Source organism: Manis javanica, chromosome 9 (genome assembly GCF_040802235.1).
Source record: "Manis javanica isolate MJ-LG chromosome 9, MJ_LKY, whole genome shotgun sequence".
In the NCBI taxonomy this organism is placed as follows: Eukaryota; Metazoa; Chordata; class Mammalia; order Pholidota; family Manidae; genus Manis; species Manis javanica.
Window position 1 is genome coordinate 85,737,805 of NC_133164.1, and position 19,505 is coordinate 85,757,309.

Below are 19,505 nucleotides of genomic sequence, written 5' to 3' on the forward strand. Positions count from 1 at the left end.
TAAACATGCATGGATCATAATTTCTGCTTACCTGACAAAGAGAAAGGAAATGAAACAGAAGACAATGCAAGGGGACAACATAGGAAAAGGCAAGGAGAAAATGATGGCCAAGGCTTTTCCACGCATTACTGAGAAGGTTATTCTCTAGGGAGCATTGGAATGAACAATGAAGGGAGATGAGATTCAGGTTCATTCTACTTGCTCCATCTAACCAATATTTATTGAGTTCCTGATTTATGCTGGGCAGGCACTGTTATCACCCCACAGTAGGGAGCATGAGCCAAGCTTACACTCCGATGATAAATTAAAAATGAAAATCAAGAAACAAAACTAAATGAACAAAACAGCAACAGACTCATAGACAATGAGAAGTGACTGATGTTTACCATGGCAGAGGGGATGGGGTGGGTGGGTGAAGTAGGTAAAGGAGATAAAGAGGCACAAAATCTCAATCATAACATAAATTAATCACAGGGATGGAAGTACAGCATAGAGAATATAGTCTATAGTTCTGTAACATCTATGTTGACAGTAACTGCACTAGTTAGGGTGAGAACCTAATAATAATGTAGATGACTGTCGAATCACTATGTTGTATATTTCAAACAAATATAATACTGTATACCCACTGCACTTCAGTAAAAAGAACTATAGGAAGCATAATTTCACAAAATGAGAAGCACTAGGATAAAAACATAAACAGTGTTATGTGCCCGACTGTGATGGGAGGAGGGGCTACTTATACTGTAGAAGCAGGAAAGGTTTTTCTAAGTAGTTGAAATTAATTGTGCTTAGGCCCTGACCATAGATGAAACCAGATCTGTAAAAATCAGAGGGAAGAGCAGTTCAAACAGAAAAGCAGCCAGTGTAAAGCCATTGCTGCAGCAATTCAATACTTTTCAGAAGCCCAAGGATGAAGCTGAAACATATGTGTTGTGAGATCAGATCTGAGAGGCAGAAGCTAGAGAGGGTCAGATATTCAAGGCCATGTCAAGGAATTTGTATTTTATTCTAAGTAAAATGGAAAACCACTGCAAGTGTTTAAGAAAGGTAGTGAAATGATCAGATAAAAAGAAATTGAAAAAGAATTCTGGAAATGTATCATGGAAGGTCTGAAGTGGCAAGTTATAAAGTTTAGGATTTACTTGTGAATAATGAACATCTAAAGGGGGAGAAATGGTTCTGCATTTGGAACCTTAGGAAGATGGATGGGATACAGAGAAAAAAGCAGGAAAACTTCATATTTTCAGAGCCTCTTATTTGGTCTATATGCACCCCTAGTAAATAAATGGGGGTCTTCATTCTCTGACCCCTGCCCTTAAGTATCATCTGGAACATTCATCAAACATGTTTGTGTCTTGCCGAAACTCTTTCCTCTACCTAAAACCCCTATGACTCCTCTTGTTTCATGTATGAACTTTTGCTCATCCTTCAAGACTATGCTCAAATGTGACCTTCAGGTGAAATCTTTCTTTGATGCTTAACCCTGCTTCTCATAGTTGATGGCATTTTCTCTCTGCATCTACATTCTTTGAATGTATCTCTATTATATCAATTCCATAGTGCACTGTAATGTTGGGCTTACATCTTTTCCCAGAAGATTTTGTTCATCCAAGATATATAGGGTTCTATTCATGTTTAATATCTTCAGTGTCTAGTAGGAGGACCTCAGAAAATGTCTGTTAGATGAATGTATTGTAATAGATAAGTATCAGGAATAAGGTTTGACAATAATGACTTTGTTCTAAAGTTAGAAATGACTCCTTCTTCCTGTGTATGGCGGACATATTTCCTCAGGTTAATAACCAATGATATTATTGGTTGGGCTATTTCCATAGGCTAATTATCTGGGAACATGTAATTCAATTATTATTTCAAGATGATTGTTAGCCATAGAAAAAAACTGTATCATGAAACCCCAAACCTATGTATTATATGGCAAACTCTTTAAAATTGGCATGCCTTTCTAGTTTCTTCTGCTATGGCAAACATTGTACAGCATAGACAGTGCTCCAACAATACTTATAAGCATTAAATAAAATTAAATATTTGTGATAATTTGGGATGATCTCATTAAACAGTAAACAATTGATGGTATTGTTAATGTGGAAAACTGAAGAAAGTGATCCCTTTCCCATATGAATAGGATTATTGCGGTAGGCAGAAATCCAAAATGCCTCAAGACTCCCTTCTGTGATATATGTGTCCTAAATATACCCACCATCCTTTGAGTGTAGGCTGGACCTGTAAATATTATGGGATATATCTCCTTTGGTTATGTCACATTACATGGCAAAGTGAAGGGATTTTAAAAATCTAATTAAGTTCCCATCTCAGTTGATTTTGTGTTAATCAAAAGGATTTATTGTAGTTGGACCTGACTCAATCAGGTGAGTCTTATAAAGAGGATCTGTAGGTCAGAAAAGGAAGTAGTAGCAGAAATACTCATTTGTTGGCCTTGAAGAAGCAAACTGTCACTGTTTGTGGATAGGGCCACATGGCAAGGAACAGTGCATGACATTTTGGAGCTGAGATCCTCAGTTGTACAACTGCAAGGAACTGAATTCTTCCATCAGCCAGTATCTGTGGAAAAAGACTTCAAGACTCAGGTGATATCACAGTCCCAGCCTATGTTTAGATGGCAGCCTTGTGATATATGACCCAGAATCTGTGCCCAGACGTCTTACCCACAGAAAATTATACATTGTTGCAAGCTGCTAAGCCTGTGATTTGTTAAGCAGCAATAGAAAACTAATGCATTTATAGATTTCGTTTGGGAAAGAGTAGCAAGACAGCATTACTGAACTCTGAAACATGCCCCTTTAGCAACAGCTACAAGGATGTTCTCTCCTCATAGCTGGAGTTGAAAGTAATTATAAAAATATTAGGAATCTTGTTCAACATGCTTATTTTATATTTGTGAAAACTACATCTCATGGAGATTAAATAACTTGCCTTCAGGTCATATAACTACAATCTGGAGACTAGGAGCAGACTTCAGTGGCACATACCATCATGGATATGGAAGCGTAGACAGTAAGACAAGCAAGCAGAAGGATAAGTGGTACCAGAAAGGATCAGCAATGGAATCCACACCGAAGCTGCTGAAACGGAATAGAACTAGTTCCCTGAAGAACCTGGGACAATATATTCCAGCCCATTTCTAGAAACACTGCAACATATTCAAGGGACCAAACAATAGTTTAAAACATTGAAGAATGAGACACTAATCTTGTTACCAGAACTGCAATATACACTGTGAACTTAGTCATGGGAGAAAGAATCTGATTGCTAGAACCAGGATACAAATTCAGTGAAAGGTAAGCACTAAATGATGAGTAATGATGAGGCAATGGACTTTGAGCACAGATTTTTGGAATCCTCATGCCTAAGACCAGAGTTAGTCCGCAAAGAGTGAAGCAGGATTGAACAAATCAGGTGAGAGGTCTTAGTGCTAAGATGAAGAAACTGTATAACACAAGGGATCCATGGCATGTTTTTCCCTCCAATGTATCCTTTGTCAAGGACCAAAGTGGCCTGCATTTGAAGGAATCACCCTTTTAAGTTAATGAATATTTTATTGTTCTTGTCGTCTCATCTAGCTCTATAATTTTATCTTTCTGTTTATTAAAAAAAGGGGGAGGGATCATTTCTGGGCAGAAGGCTCATCTAGCTAACACTAATCAAAACACAGAAGTTTTCACAGTGTCCAGTAGCTTCCTTTCCCAAGAACACTGACTGTTTTTGACTCACATCTCTTGAGTACCATTTTTGGTCCCACTGGGTAGAAGACGAAGGAGATCTCCCATTATATTTGGGGCTAAAAGTAAGCTTTGCTTTCATTTATAATTTACAAAGGTCTTTTTTTTCCTTCACAGGGCATTCAGATAGAGGGTGAGGTTTCCCTAGAGTTCTAAATTGCCTTCTTGAATAGACTACTCCTCCCATTAAAGTGAAGTTCTCCATTTTCGACATGCCTTTAATAATTCCAAGTGAACCACGGCAGCAGGTACTAAATCCTTATTATCATGGTATCTGGGCACACACTGAGGTATAACCTGGATATAGCTTCAGTTGTATATCATTGTATATCTTCTTCATACTTGTTTGGGGATTGCTTGACCCAAACTCTGACAAAGCATGTTTTTTTTTCATATTCATTACTTTTGGGACTATTTTCACAAATTTGTAACTTTTCTTTTCTTGGTCAAAAGAAGTGCTTCAGTTTTCCACCTACCTTTTGTTTTGTTCCTACATGGAACAGAATAAATTCTCAATAAGCATTTATTAAATTAATAAGTAAAGGAAATAATAAAGAGATATTCATATAATGTACAGAAACCATACAATTCCATGCGTGGGAATCATTCTTAGCAGGAATCAAGCATGAGGGCCAACATACCAAATCCTTCTCCACTATGATTAATTCTCTTGGACACCTTCCCAATAAAGGTCAAGACAATTATTATACCCATTTGACATTTCATTACTTCCCAGTAACAACCTTTGGCATAAAACTGGCAATATATTTATAGACAGGACATTCTCTAATGGCAGTTTAGTCATAATGACAGTTTAACCCATTTTCCATCCTTTTCAGATGCATTTATGGCTATATATTACTTACAGAGAATCTTCTCTAACAATAATTATCCCCTCATAGCTTTTCAGATAAAAAGAGATCTCCACTGCATTTTCACTCCCTATCTTAGATTCCAAACATCTGTAGCTGTTCTTTTTGTTTGGAGATCATTTCATACAGGGTTGGTATCATCAGTTTGAGGTCAAGGTCCTTTGTAGCTGACTCATCCTTGTAGCCAGAATGGTATGCCTGTGATTAACAGCACTGTTTCCAAATTTCCCCACTTAAGAACCCGTTTTCCATACATGAGTCCCTGCCCTTCCCTCCATTATGAAATTCTAGGTATACATCTTTAGTTGCTCTGAGAATAAGTACTTACTTGTATCTCTTTTTTCTTTTCTACTTTTGTTCTAAGAAGAGCAGATCTTTTCTACAACTTCCTATTAGGACTTCATTTCCCTGTCCCATAAACATAAAGTAAAAAGCCACAGACCACATTGAGACATCGATGATAGGCTAGAATGATGAAAGGAGTAAACTGTGGCTAGGGTTAGCTAACTAAACAGTGAATTTGGTTCAAAGTCAGGATCTCCTCCATTTATAGCCATTAATCACTAACATGCTCTTACCTAATGGATGGAAGCTCATCAGCAGCAACATGAAATTTTAATGGGGAATTCATCAAAATGGTCAACCCCTGGGAAAAGAAAGTGGGCAGGTTGTCATGATCCAGTCAGCACAATTGATCCTCAAATCCCAGGACAGGGATGCAGAACCAACAGGGAACTGCAAAATAAACAAGGAAATGAAGAATAAACAAGGAATAAATAAACCAGCTAAATTGACTTGGAACTAACACTTTGGATAAGATTACAGCTTTGTGATTGTATCACCAAGAACATTTGGAGCTAAGAGCCAAAGTAAAGATAACAGAATAATCCCCCACTCACCAAAAAGTTGTGATGGATGTCCTAGTAAACCATTGATTTTAGTTCTTATCAAATCAGACCCTTTAGCTTTACAATTCAAATCCATCCTCCTGATTCATAAACTATTTTTTAATATTCCATACAATCAACAAGTGCAGGGAAGAAAACTAATACATTTATTTCACACATGTATAGTTCTATGATAGGCACTCTTTTGACTGCCAGGACATAAAGACAAGAAATACAAAATTACTTCACTGAAATTCATTTTCTTAAAGATAGAAAAGTAAACAAACTACTACATACAATGGGTAATATATGCAAAACATACCTCGTGAACCCAGAGGAGAAGAATATTTACAGAAAAACTTGAACAAAGGAGGTGACACAAGGTAATACTTGAAGGATTAATGAAAATCCAATAAAAGAACAATTTCATTTCTTATTATTTAAAAAGTCCTAGTAAACTTATACTAGAAGGAAAATTTCTTATTTTGAAAAAAAAGCATCTACTATAAAACTATAGCAAACATCATCCTTTAGTGAAACCCAAGAAACTACAATGATCATAATTACAACACTATAGAACCTTTTTCTAGAGGACATGACAAATAAAAGAAAAGAAAAAACTACAGACTTTAATAAGAAAACCAAAAATTTTCATTGTTAGATCTTACCATTTTTATATTAGAAAACAGGGCAAATAAGTTAGTAAGATGGTTAAAAACAATAGATAAGTTATCAGTTTAACATTTTGGACAAAGATGGAGTTGAGAGTCAGAAGAGAGGAAATAATCTAGAAAGACCCCTTGCTTTCTAGCTTAGAGATGCTGTCAACCTATAAAGCTGTATTAGATCAAGAATACATTAGGGGTGGGTGAAAGATAGAGGTTGAAGAGAATGAGTCTGATTTTGACAACAATGTATTCAAGGTGACTAAGGCATTCAGGTGGAGACCCCATTTATGTATTAGTAAGGATAGATCAGGCTATGCCATAATAAAAGATAACTCCCAAATCTTGGCAGCTTGTACCAAAAAATATGTACTTCTCACTCTCACAAAAAAAATCTAGTTAAAGTTGGAAAGGTAGAGACCTCTCTCATCTTACAGCTATGCTATGTGGGGCAACAGGGGAGGAAGAAACTGGCAGGCAGCATGGTGTTTTTAAGGACAAGGTCTCTATGTATATCTGGCATCACTTTCATCCACAATCCATTAGCCAAATCTCAGCCATATGACCCAACTTAACTACAAAAAAGGTTAGAAAATGTACTCTTTCCATATTCTAGGAAGAGTAAACACTATAGCAAACACAGAACGGTTTCTCTGACAAAGAAGGCTGACAGAAATATAAGTTTGAGCTTACAGATGAGATTTTCATTACATTTGTTTGCTGAGTCTTAGAGCAGTTCTAAATTAGAACTCAAATTTCTTCATATGAGAAGTAAGACTAATAGTAACTACATTATCAATTTTGCAAGACACAATAGAATTAAATGATTAGTGGAAGAACTAAACTCTAAGACAGTATCTAAATTAAAACAAATATATTTTTATTATATTAATTCTAGCAGTAGCAGCATATACAGAAGCTCCTGTTTGATACTTGTTCCCTGTGCAGTAAAATGAAGGCATGTACCTGTGTTTGTAAGTGTATGTGGTAATTGGTAATCTTTTCACAACTAAGGACAGCAAATAGTACTGGACAATTTCCTCTTTTACTTCATTTAGACTGGAGATTAGCAAACTTCCTATAAAAGGCCAGGTGGTATATATTTCAGGTTTTGTGGGTTATAAATCCACTGCTGATAACTTCCACAAGTACTAAACTCTGCCATTGTACCAAGAAAGCAGCCACTAACAATACAAATGCATGTGCTGTGTTCCAAGAAAAGGCTTTATTTATAAAATATAGGTGACATGCTTAAAAATACTGACTTATCCAAAAGACCTCCTGCATCCTTAAAGAAGGACTTAGATATTAGAATTTGATAGTGTGTATGTGGTCCTCAAAGGCATTTTCTTACCCTATCAAAAGCCTTGTTTTTAAACCTCTAAAACAACCAGTACCTATCAGTATTACCAAATGAGCAAAAAAGCTTCCTCTTGCTTTAGGATAGGTAATGCAATACGTGAATAGATTACATAGGGACTAACGATATATTTTAAATAGGAAGTCTTCATGGGAGTTATGAAATAACAAGGTAAAATAGAAAATAGCTAAGTATCCATAAAACTTAAGCAATGGAAACTGAGAAACAGTAAATGTCAAGCCTTTGAGTGAGATTCCAAGAAATCAATCAATCAATCATGATCATGTTGTCTATTCTCAATACTATTATTTTAGTTGAGAGATCATTATGTATGACTAGCCATTTTTGGATAGGGGAGCATAGTAACTATAATAAACCAATAAAGCAAACCTAGTTGTAATGTGTGGTGTTCAGTAACTTATAAACAGATTGGTTGTCAATTGTCTCATCTATATATTTTTTCAGCCTGTAGAACACCCAACTGTCAAAATATTTATTTATGAAGGGAATTCATAGCTACCATAGTAACTGTGCCTGTTACTGTTTTTCTTTCCACTTTCATATTTTATATCACGTTTTAACAATCATCTCTTGCTTTTAGAATGATATAATTTTCAAAAACAACAAAATCTCTACCAGTTATAATATGTAAGAACATAAAACTTAACCTTAGCAGAAAAGAAAAAAATGGGTTTTGCCATAAAATGCCTTTGTTCTGTTTTAAACAGCTGATAAAGGAAGGTGTACTCCCAAAACATTGTTACCAGGCTGGGAAAATATTCTCTATATTTGCAATAGTAAGTACTTGCACTTTCTGACTAACAGGTTAAAACAATGGAAACTAATTATTCTGTTAGGTCAGAGGCTATTGACTGTAAAAGAGACAATCTGTAAGAGATGAGAGACCTCTTTCACCTCTCTGCCCATAGGTTGCTGAGTGATGTCCACTAAATCACTCTGATTATATTGACAATTGTATCTAAAATGGCTTTATGCTTCTTTAGCATTATCAATAATACAATTGGACTTTGGATTGAAACCTTGTATACTTTCTAATTTTCTTACCTTTAATTATTCTCTTTCTTGTGCAGCTGCATATTGATTTTATATTCAGCCCCTTGGCACTTGGAAGTCTGGAATCTCACCTGCTAATTACATTTGCTGTCATTCCAAACAGACCCATGCCAGTGAGGCACCTGCAAACTTCACTTAATGGGCATATTACGAATTCAGAAATCCTCTTCTTCCCACCTTCATTTGTGGCTTCCTTACAAAATGTGGGTAAGACATTTTCCTATAGCTCACCCTATTAATGTCTTTACTTTGCATTGTTAAATTTAATCTAAGCCTGTTATTATGGTCTTATATTTGCTATATTTAATGTGTTATTACAAATTAGTTATATAGAGATACAAATCCAATTCCTTCAACAAGCATTTACTGATTATCCACATTTTGGAAAGCATTGTTCTAAGAACAATGATAGATACAATGAGATGAACTGGGTACAATAAGAATCATGGATGATAAGCGCTATAATGTTTAAACAAATTCTATGACAGCATCAAAGAGTAAAGGTTAATGAATTAATTAAACTTTTAATCAGGGAAATAGTTAAAAATCAAGACTGAGCAGAAATATCTTCCCTAAAAAATGCTCTTGCTACTTCCATCTTATATATTGCTATTTTCATCCTTATCCACTCAGTTTTCCAGGTCTGCAGCTGGTGTTGCCTTTTGTAATGTACAAGTCCAGGACTGACCATGAGAAGACGTGGGCTCAAACTGTGCCTTACCAAAATACTAGCTGTATGACTTTGGGCAAGTTGTTTAGTCTTTCTAAATCTCAATTTCCTCATAAAAAAGAGGGATAATTATTCTTACTTCTCTCACTGGCCTATGTTGAAGGTCATATAATATGAACCAATGTTAATGCATCCACATAACTCTTAACAAATATGAGATGTTTCTTTTTATCTTTCATCCCCCAACATTTAAACTGCTTAGAGCATACAATTTTTATTACTTTTAATTCATCAATTTTGTATAATTGAAGACCACAAAGAATGGGGATGAATAAAGAACAGGATTAGAATCAGTCCTTGTCATCTATGGACAAGGTAGCCACGGAAAAAGATTTTCTTTCATAATGGGGACAGAGTATGGGAAGAAGAGGAGAGAGGTCACAGCTGCCATCAAGATAGCCTTACTTAGCAGGGGTAACAAGCATTGGTACCCAGGAAAGGGGAAAAGCATGTGGGCTCTTTCACTGTTGTTTTTCAAGAATTTCAGCCAGGATTCTGTTTTATTAAAAATTCTGAAAAGTTAGATTATTAACATAACTCTTATTTGTGAATTCACTTTTATCAAACATCTGAATAATATTTTCATAGCAAGATTGGTCCACCTAGTACAGGCTCCAGTCCAGGATCACCCAATGCATTTAGTTGACTGTCTCTTAGATCTCCTTTAATTTGGAATCATTTTTCAGCTTTTATCTTTTATAACATTAAATTGTTTAAAGATTACAGGTCGATTATTTACAAAATGCCCCTTGGAGTTTGTCTGGTATTTCTCTGCATGTGACATAATCCATGGTGCAATTCCCAACTCCACTAAGTTGAATAAAGGATTGAAAAGAAGAAAGAATCAAGGAAGCATACATAAAAATTCTTGAACTTTGCCTACCAAGTTTTTTACTTAATAGTTTCAAAATGGAAATAACAGAAATGCATTAATAGGAGAAAGGAAAGAAACTGGGACATTCTCATACAATGGAGTACTACATGGCAAGAAAGAAAAATGAACCATTGATGCAAGTGACAGGGACAACAACATAATGTATTTATAGATGTATTTCAAGAACTGGCCAAACCAATCTATGGTGACAGATATGAAAACAGTGACTGACTGTGTTAACCAGACAGGGCCACAAGGGAAGTTTCCAGGTTGCTAGAAACATTCTCTCTCCTTATTCAAAAGAGATAGCTGCTCTATAAAGTTATAAGAAGTTTTTTAACTGCACACTTATAATTTATGCATTTACTTGTGTTAATTATAATTCAACCATATACATACACATCACATAAAAGTATAATACATATTTAAACATATATACATATTATAATTAACTTAATAACCTACCTTGCAATTGTTGTGAAGAACTGGAAAATAACTCTGAGTCATTGTAGGAGGGTAGGAAGGAGAAAAAATACTCACAAAACAATATAATCTACTAGACTGTTTTTTTTAAACTCTTGTGCTTTTCTACCCAGTCATGTCCTGGTGAATGTTTAACAATTGTTCTTTAAAAAATATAATATACATATGTTACACACATATATGTTTTATATATATATAAATAACAGCCATAATTCCTGTTCTAATATTTAACTTTTTAATGATGAAGAGTCCAATAAATAATTGCAATACAATAGGAAATGTTTTATGCAAGGGGCACATAAGAAAAGCATCAAAATAGCCTTTAAGAAGCCAAAAAGCATTTCAGGAGAAATATTGTCCAACCTGACATCAGAAATATGATTAAGAATTAGCCAGGTCATTTTTGTGAAAGAGTAATTTCTTTATTGAATCCAATTTTATGTTCTTCACTCTGGAAATAAAGTGCCCATATTTTTTATGTTTCCTGTGAAACTCCAAACAGGAGAGATTTGAGCTACAGATATCACTAAACGTAAAAAATTTTAGACTCATGTTAGTGGGAGGTCAAAGCCTGAATTCGCCATTCTTGTCTAAGAAAAAGGAGAAATCTTTTGACTTACTTTCCATGATGAGAAGACACAGTAATAAGCACAGTGAAAAAATCCAAGCAAGCACTTGCTCTTTCTACTGCTCCTGAACATTAATTCAACTTAAAAGAGATTAAGTTGGAAATGATAAAACATAAATTAACAGACCCATTCTATAAACTGTTATTGGAGAAAGCCTGATCAGAATTAAACTACTTTCCAAAAAATAAAAGAACTTGTAATTTTATTTAAAAGCACATTTGAAGAAAAGGATATTTCTAAGAATTTTAAGCTGTAGGGAAAACATCTTTTATTTCCTTAGAAACTACAGGCATAGATTTTTGCTGTATCAAATTAAGTAACTTATTTATTCTCTTTTCACACTACTCCCATTTTCTAGGTAAGAAAAGAGTTGCAATGTGAGAGAAAACAATCTCTCAGAGAGCTTTGGAACTGAATAAGCACTAGCTTATTCACTCCAGTTAAAGGAAGATTAGAAATGTGACAGAATCTGTTCATGATGAGAATTGAAACCTCATACAGAGAATTAACTTGATAGAACAGCAGTTTCATCAAACCAAGTATACAATAGTTGTATGAGAAAAGCAAAAGCCCAACTACAATTTAACAAACTGAACAAAGAAGATGGATGTTACCTACTAAAACTGGGAAAACCAGCCACATTCCCTCTTGACTGATGATATTGGATCAGTAGGGCACCCTGCTACATTTCTGAACTCATGACAGATATTGGCTATATACATCAGGTATTGTGTTAGCTTGGTCATTAAAATTTATGTCAGAAATATTATCACCTCCATTTTTACAATTAGCTAATAATGATAAAGAAATAATTTGCTCTGTTTTAAAAGAGAGCAAGTTAGTGTCTCTGAAAGAATTCAATCCTATTTCTAAATCCAAATCCAAAGCTTTTTAAATTTTTCCTGCCATATATGCAATAAAAGAATGAAGAGATTAATGAACACATAACAAGTTTTATGTAATAAGATTTTTCTATGAAGCAACTCTTCCTAAGAGTATTTGTTGTGAGTTATCTGAAGTAGTATGTTTCATGATGTTTTGGCAGGTGGATGAGCACCTCTTTGCTAATACTGCAAGGAATGACTAAATTATATAACTCCCACCACTACATTAAGTCTATATAAATGATATAAATCATTATATGACATATATACATATTATAAGTTAGTTCTATTGTCAACAATGATCATTTCCAGGTCATTTCACTTTGAATGAGTTGTTCACCTCATTACAATTATTAGCTAATATTTTATACACAATAATTCTATATGTTAAATATAAGGATGCATTACTCCTTGTGTGTCAAGCATTTATAGATTCCCAGCTGGCCTGAAATTAGACCAGTTGCACTTCTATCCTTTCCTCTACAAATCCACAAATGATGAATATTCATCAGGATCTATTAAAAACCCTTTCTCAGAGAAACACTTTGATACCTTGCTCTAGAAACACTCAAGTGTAACTTTGGACCTTGACAGAAAACTCCACTTTGATCCATCCCTAAAGGATTGTTACTTCTCTGACAACTCCCGAGAACCATAGGAGATTTGATTGTTGCTGGCCATCCAGCCTTGTATCTCAGCCTTAGAAGTCACATTACCAAAATTTGGGTGACAGAAGAGAGGAGTTCATTTTATCTCCCTAAAGCCCTCAGACTCCACATTTTGTATTTCCTTCTACCCCTCCTAGATGTCTCCATCTTTATGCATTTCTTCTCATGCACAGTGTCATTTTAATTTCTTTGGGGCTCATTTCATTTCTCAGCCAGTCCTTCAATGCCTTCTTTCTTGTTCCCCTACACGTTGGTACACTTTTTTAAAAAAACAAAGGGATAAACAAAGCAGTCTTTTCACACAAACACATCTATAATCACAATGCAAGCAGAATTTGATAGATGAGGCAAACAGCAGAATAGAGATGACATGAAAGATGTAGTGAACTTGAACATACAATAATATAAATTATTCAATCTGAAGAACATAGAGAAAAGAATTTTCAATAGAAAGAACTGTGGGAACATGTGGAACAATATCAGGTAGTCTAAAATATGTGCAATTTAAATTCCTGAAGGATATGAGAGAGAGAATGGTGCAGAAAAAATGTTTAAAATAGAGTGGTCAAAGTATTTCCTACCAGTATGAGGAGTGATATCAATTTTCAGAATTAAAAAACCCAGTCAATTATAAATATGGACAAATATTATGCATAGACACATGGTTATCAAACTGCTGGGAGACAAAGATATATAGGAGACCTTGAAAGCAGCCAGAGAAAACCAATATGTTATATACAGGGAAAGAATGATTAACATATTCAATGACTTCTAGTCAGAAACTATGAAGTCCAGTTGCCAATGGAAAAATATCCTTACAGTACAGAAAGAATAAAATAACAACAAAACTAACTTTTAACCCCAAACTGTATAACTAGCTGAAATATTATTTAAGAATGAAATCAAAACAAAGACATCTTCAAATAATGGAATGATAAGAACATTTGCTACCAGCAGATTTGCATCAAAGGAAATACTAAAGGAAGTTCTTCAAGTTGAAGGAAAATTTCTTATGAAATGCATAGGAAATGCCAACTATCTTGAAAATACATAGACCTGTTTAAAGCAAATATTATAAAATTGCCTCATGAGGCTTATAATATGAATAAATATAATATATACAGCAATAATAACATAATGGATAAAACCAGTAAGTCGACCAACATATTGCAAGGTTTCTGCATTTTATGTGAAGAGGTGCAATACTAAGTCCAATAAACTGTGCAAAGTTGTAACATACATTTCATACCCCAATGAAACCACTAAATATCATGCAGAGATACAGTTAAAAAAAAACAATAGATAAATTAAAAGGTACACCCTTAAATAGTACAAGTTATCCAAAATATGTTAGAAATGAATATTCAGAAGACCAAAAAGAAGAGGGGAAAACAGAGGGCAAAAAATAAAATGGTAAAATAAAGCTTTATTTTAAAAGTAAAATAAACATAAATCCAAGTATTTCAATAATTATAATGAATGGTAATGCATTAACAGGCAAAATAAAAGGCAGAGATTTTTCAGAATGGAATAAAAGGGCTCCAAACTCTGTATTATCTATCAAAGACACATTTTAAACATGAAGACATAGATAGCTTGAAAAAAAGATAAACCATGTAAGCAGTAAACTTAAGAAGCAGTGTTGACTGTATTAATATCAGATAAAGTAGACTTCAAAACACGGTATTAACAGAGACAAATGAGTACATTTCATAATGAAAAAATGATCAGCTCAGTAGTAACATATAAAAGTCATAAATTCAGATTCAGAGGTGGAGCCAAGATGGCGGCATGAGTAGAGCAGTGGAAATCTCCTCCCAAAACCACATATATTTATGAAAATATAACAAAGACAACTCTTCCTAGAAAAGAGACCAGAGGACACAGGACAACATCCAGACCACATCCACACCTGTGAGAACCCAGCGTCTCGTGAAGGGAGTAAGATACAAGCCCCAGCCCAGCGGAAACTGAGTGCCCCTCCCACTAGCTCCTGGCGGGAGGAGAGGAGTCATCAAGGAGGGAGAGGGAGCCCAGGACTGCTGAACACCCAGCCCCAGCCATCCAGACCAGAGCACAGACACAGTGCATGCGTGGGGTCCTGGATACTAGGGTAACAGGGCAGCAAGACTGGTGAGCAGATCCCTGAGGCCGGTGCCTGAGGACAAAGAAAAGTGAGTGGCTGTTTTTTTTTTTTTGAATTATTCATTTAATTTTTGTTGTTGTTGTTTTCTTTTGTTTTAGCGAGTGCTATTTGGAAGTCTTAAAGGGACAGAGTGGGACATTTAGTACAGAGGCAGGGAATCTGGGGATCTCTGGGCACTCTAACCACCTGGGAAGCAGGGAGCACGGAGGTCCCTCACGAAGATAAATAGCCTCCCGGCCACTTCCCCTCCAAAAGGTTCCACCATTTTGGAGCAGAAGCCCGAGCCAGGTCACACCCACAGCAACAGTGGAGATAAACTCCATAGCAGCTGGGCAGGAATCAGAAGCCCTGTCTGCGTGCAGTTGCCCAGCACAAGCAACAAGAAGTCGCTGTTCTCCCAGGAGAGGAAGGCCACAAACCAACAGGAAGGAAAGTTCTTCCAGCCATCACTTGTCCCAGCTCTGCAAACTATTTCTAGCACCATGAAAAGGAAAAATTACAGGCAAACCAAGATCACAGAGACAACACCAGAGAAGGAGATAGACCTAAACAGTCTTCCTGAAAAAGAATTCAAAATAAAATTCATAAACATGCTGACAGAGATGCAGAGAAACATGCAAGAGCAATGGGATGAAGTCTGGAGGGAGATCACAGATACCAGGAAGGAAATTACAGAAGTGAAACAAACTCTGGGAGTACTTATAAGCAGAATGGATAAGATGCAAGAGGCCATTGATGGAATAGAAACCAGAGAATAGGAATGCAGAGAAGCTGACATAGAGAGAGATAAACTGATCTCCAGGAATGAAATAATATTAAGAGAACTGTGTGACCAATCCAAATATCCATATTATAGGGGTACCAGAAGAAGAAGAGAGAGAAAAAGGGATAGAAAGTGTCTTTGAAGAAATAATTGCTGAAAACTTCCCCAAACTGGGGTAGGAAATAATCGAACAGACCACGGAAATACACAGAACTCCAAACAGAAAGAACCCAAGGAGGACAACACCAAGACCCATAATAATTAAAATAGCAAAGATAAAGGACTAGGAAAGAGTTTTAAAGGCAGCTAGAGAGAAAAAGGTCACCTTTAAAGGAAAACCCATCAGACTATCATCAGACTTCTCAATAGAAAACTTAGAAACCAGAAGAGAATGGCATGATATCTTTAATGCAAAGAAACAGAAGGGCCTTGAACCAAGGATACTGTATCCAGAAAGATTATCATTTAAATATGAAGGAGGGATTAAACAATTCCCAGACAAGCAAAAGCTGAGGAAATTTGCTTCCCACAAATCACCTCTACAGGGCATCTTACAGGGACTGCTCTAGATGGGAGCACTCCTAAAAAGAGCACAGAACAAAACACCCAACATATGAAGAATAGAGGAGGAGGAATAAGAAGGGAGAGAAGAAAAGAATCTCCAGTGTTATAACAGCTCAATAAATGAGCTAAGTTAGGCAGTAAGATAATAAAGAGGCTAACCTTGAACCTTTGGTAACCACGAATCTAAAGCCTGCAATGGCAATAAGTACATATCTTTCAATAGTTACCCTAAATGTAAATGGACTCAATGAACCAATCAAAAGACACAGAGTAATAGAATGGATAAAAAAGCAAGACCCATCTATATGCTGCTTACAAGAAACTCACCTCAAACCCAAAGACATGCACAGACTAAAAGTCAAGGGATGGAAAAACATATTTCAGGCAAACAACAGAGAGAAGAAAGCAGGGGTTGCAGTACTAATATCAGACAAAACAGACTTCAAAACAAAGAGAGTAACAAGAGATAAAGAAGGACACTACATAATGATGAAGGGCACAGTCCAAAAAGAGGATATAACCATTATAAATATATATGCACCCAACACAGGAGCACCAGCATATGTGAAACAAATACTAACAGAACTAAAGGGGGAAATAGATGGCAATGCATTCATTTTAGGAGAATTTAACAAACCACTCATGCCAAAGGAGAGATCCACCAGGCAGAAAATAAGTAAGGACATGGAAGCACTGAACAACACACTAGAACAGATGGACCTAATAGGCATCTATAGAACTCTACATCCAAAAGCAACAGGATATACATTCTTCTCAAGTGCACATGGAACATTCTCCAGAATAGACCACATACTAGCCCACAAAAAGAGTCTCAGTAAATTCCAAAATATTGAAATTCTACCACCCAATTTTTCAGACCACAAAGGTATAAAACTAGAAATAAATTCTACAAAGAAAAAAAAAAGGCTCACAAACACATGGAGGCTTAACAACATGCTCCTAAATAATCAATGGATCAATGAACAAATTAAAATAGAGATCAAGGAATATATGGAAACAAATGACAACAACAACACAAAGCACCAAATTCTGTGGGACGCAGCGAAAGCAGTCTTAAGAGGAAAGTATATAGCGATCCAGGCACACTTGAAGAAGGAAGAAAAATCCAAAATAAATAGTCTAACATCACAATTATCGAAACTGGAAAAAGAAGAACAAATGAGGCCTAAAGTCAGCAGAAGGAAAGAAACAATAAAGATCAGAGAAGAAATAAACAAAATTGAGAAGAATAAAATAGCAAAAATCTATGAAACCAAGAGCTGGTTCCTTGAGAAAATAAACAAAATCGATAAGCCAAACTTACTAAGAAAAAAAGAGAATCTACACACATCAATAGAATCAGAAATGAGAATGGAGAAATAACTACAGAATCCACAGAAATACAAAGAATTATTAAAGACTACAATGAAAACCTATATGCCAAGAAGGTGGAAAACCTAGAAGAAATAGACAACTTCCTAGAAAAATACAACCTTCCAAGACTGACCAACGAAGAAACACAAAAGTTAAACAAACCAATTACGAGCAAAGAAATTGAAACGGGAATCAAAAAACTACCAAAGAACAAAACCCCGGGGCCAGACAGATTTACGTCAGAATTTTATCAGACATACAGAGAAGACATAATACCCATTCTCCTTAAAGTTTTCCAAAAAATAGAAGACGAACAAATACTACCAAATTCATTCTATGAAGCCAACATCACCCTAATACCAAAACCAGGCAAGGACCCCACCAAAAAAGAAAATTACAGACCAATATCCCTGATGAATGTAGATGCAAAAATACTCAATAAAATATTAGCAAACCAAATTCAAAAATATATCAAAAGAATCAAACACCATGACCAAGTTGGACTCATCCCAGGGATGCAAGGATGGTACAACATTTGAAAATCCATCAACATCATCCACCACAACAAAAAAAAGAAAGAAAAACACTGCATGATCATCTCCTTAGATGATGAAAAAGCATTTGACAAAATTCAACATCCATTCATGATAAAAACTCTCAGCATAATGGGTATAGAGGGCAAGTACCTCAACATAATAAAGGCCATATGTAATAAACCCACAGCCAACATTATACTGAATAGCGAGAAGCTGAAAGCTTTTCCTCTGAGATTGGGAACAAGACAGGGATGCCCACTCTCCTCACTGTTATTTAACATAGTGCTGGAGGTCGTAGCCATGGCAATAAGATTAAACAAAGAAATACAAGGAAACCAGATTGGTAAAGAAGAATTTAAACTGTCACTATTTGCAGTTGACATGATATTGTACATAAAAAACCCTAAAGACTCCACCCCAAAACTACTAGAACTCATATCGGAACACAGCAAAGTTGCAGGATACAAAATTAACACACAGAAATCTGTGGCTTTCCTATACACTAACAATGAACCAATAGAAAGAGAAATCAGGAAAACAATTCCATTCACAATTGCATCAAAAAGAATAAAATACTTGGGAATAAACCTAACCAAAGAAGTGAAAGACCTATACCCTGAAAACTACAAGTCACTCTTAAGAGAAATTAAAGGGGACACTAACAAATGGAAACTCATCCCATGCTCATGGCTAGGAAGAATTAATATCGTCAAAATGATCATCCTGCCCAAAGCAATATACAGATTTGATGCAATCCCTATCAAGTTACGAAGAACATTCTTCAATGAACTGGAACAAATAATTCAAAAATTCATATGGAAACACCAAAGACCCTGAATAGCCAAAGCAATCCTGAGAAAGAAGAATAAAGTAGGGGGGATCTCACTCCCCAACTTCAAGCTCTACTACAAAGCCATAGTAATCAAGACAATTTGGTACTGGCACAAGAACAGAGCCACAGAGCAGTGGAACAGATTAGAGATACCAGACATTAACCCAAACATATATGGTCAATTAATATTTGATAAAGGAGCCAAGGCCATACAATGGCAAAATGACAGTCTCTTCAACTGATGATACTAGCAAAACTGGACAGCTACATGTAGGAGAATAAAACTGCACCACTGTCTAACCCCATACACAAAAGTAAATTCAAAATGGATCAAAGACCTGAATGTAAGTCATGAAACCATGAAACTCGTGGAAAAAAACATAGGCCCTCTTAGACATAAACA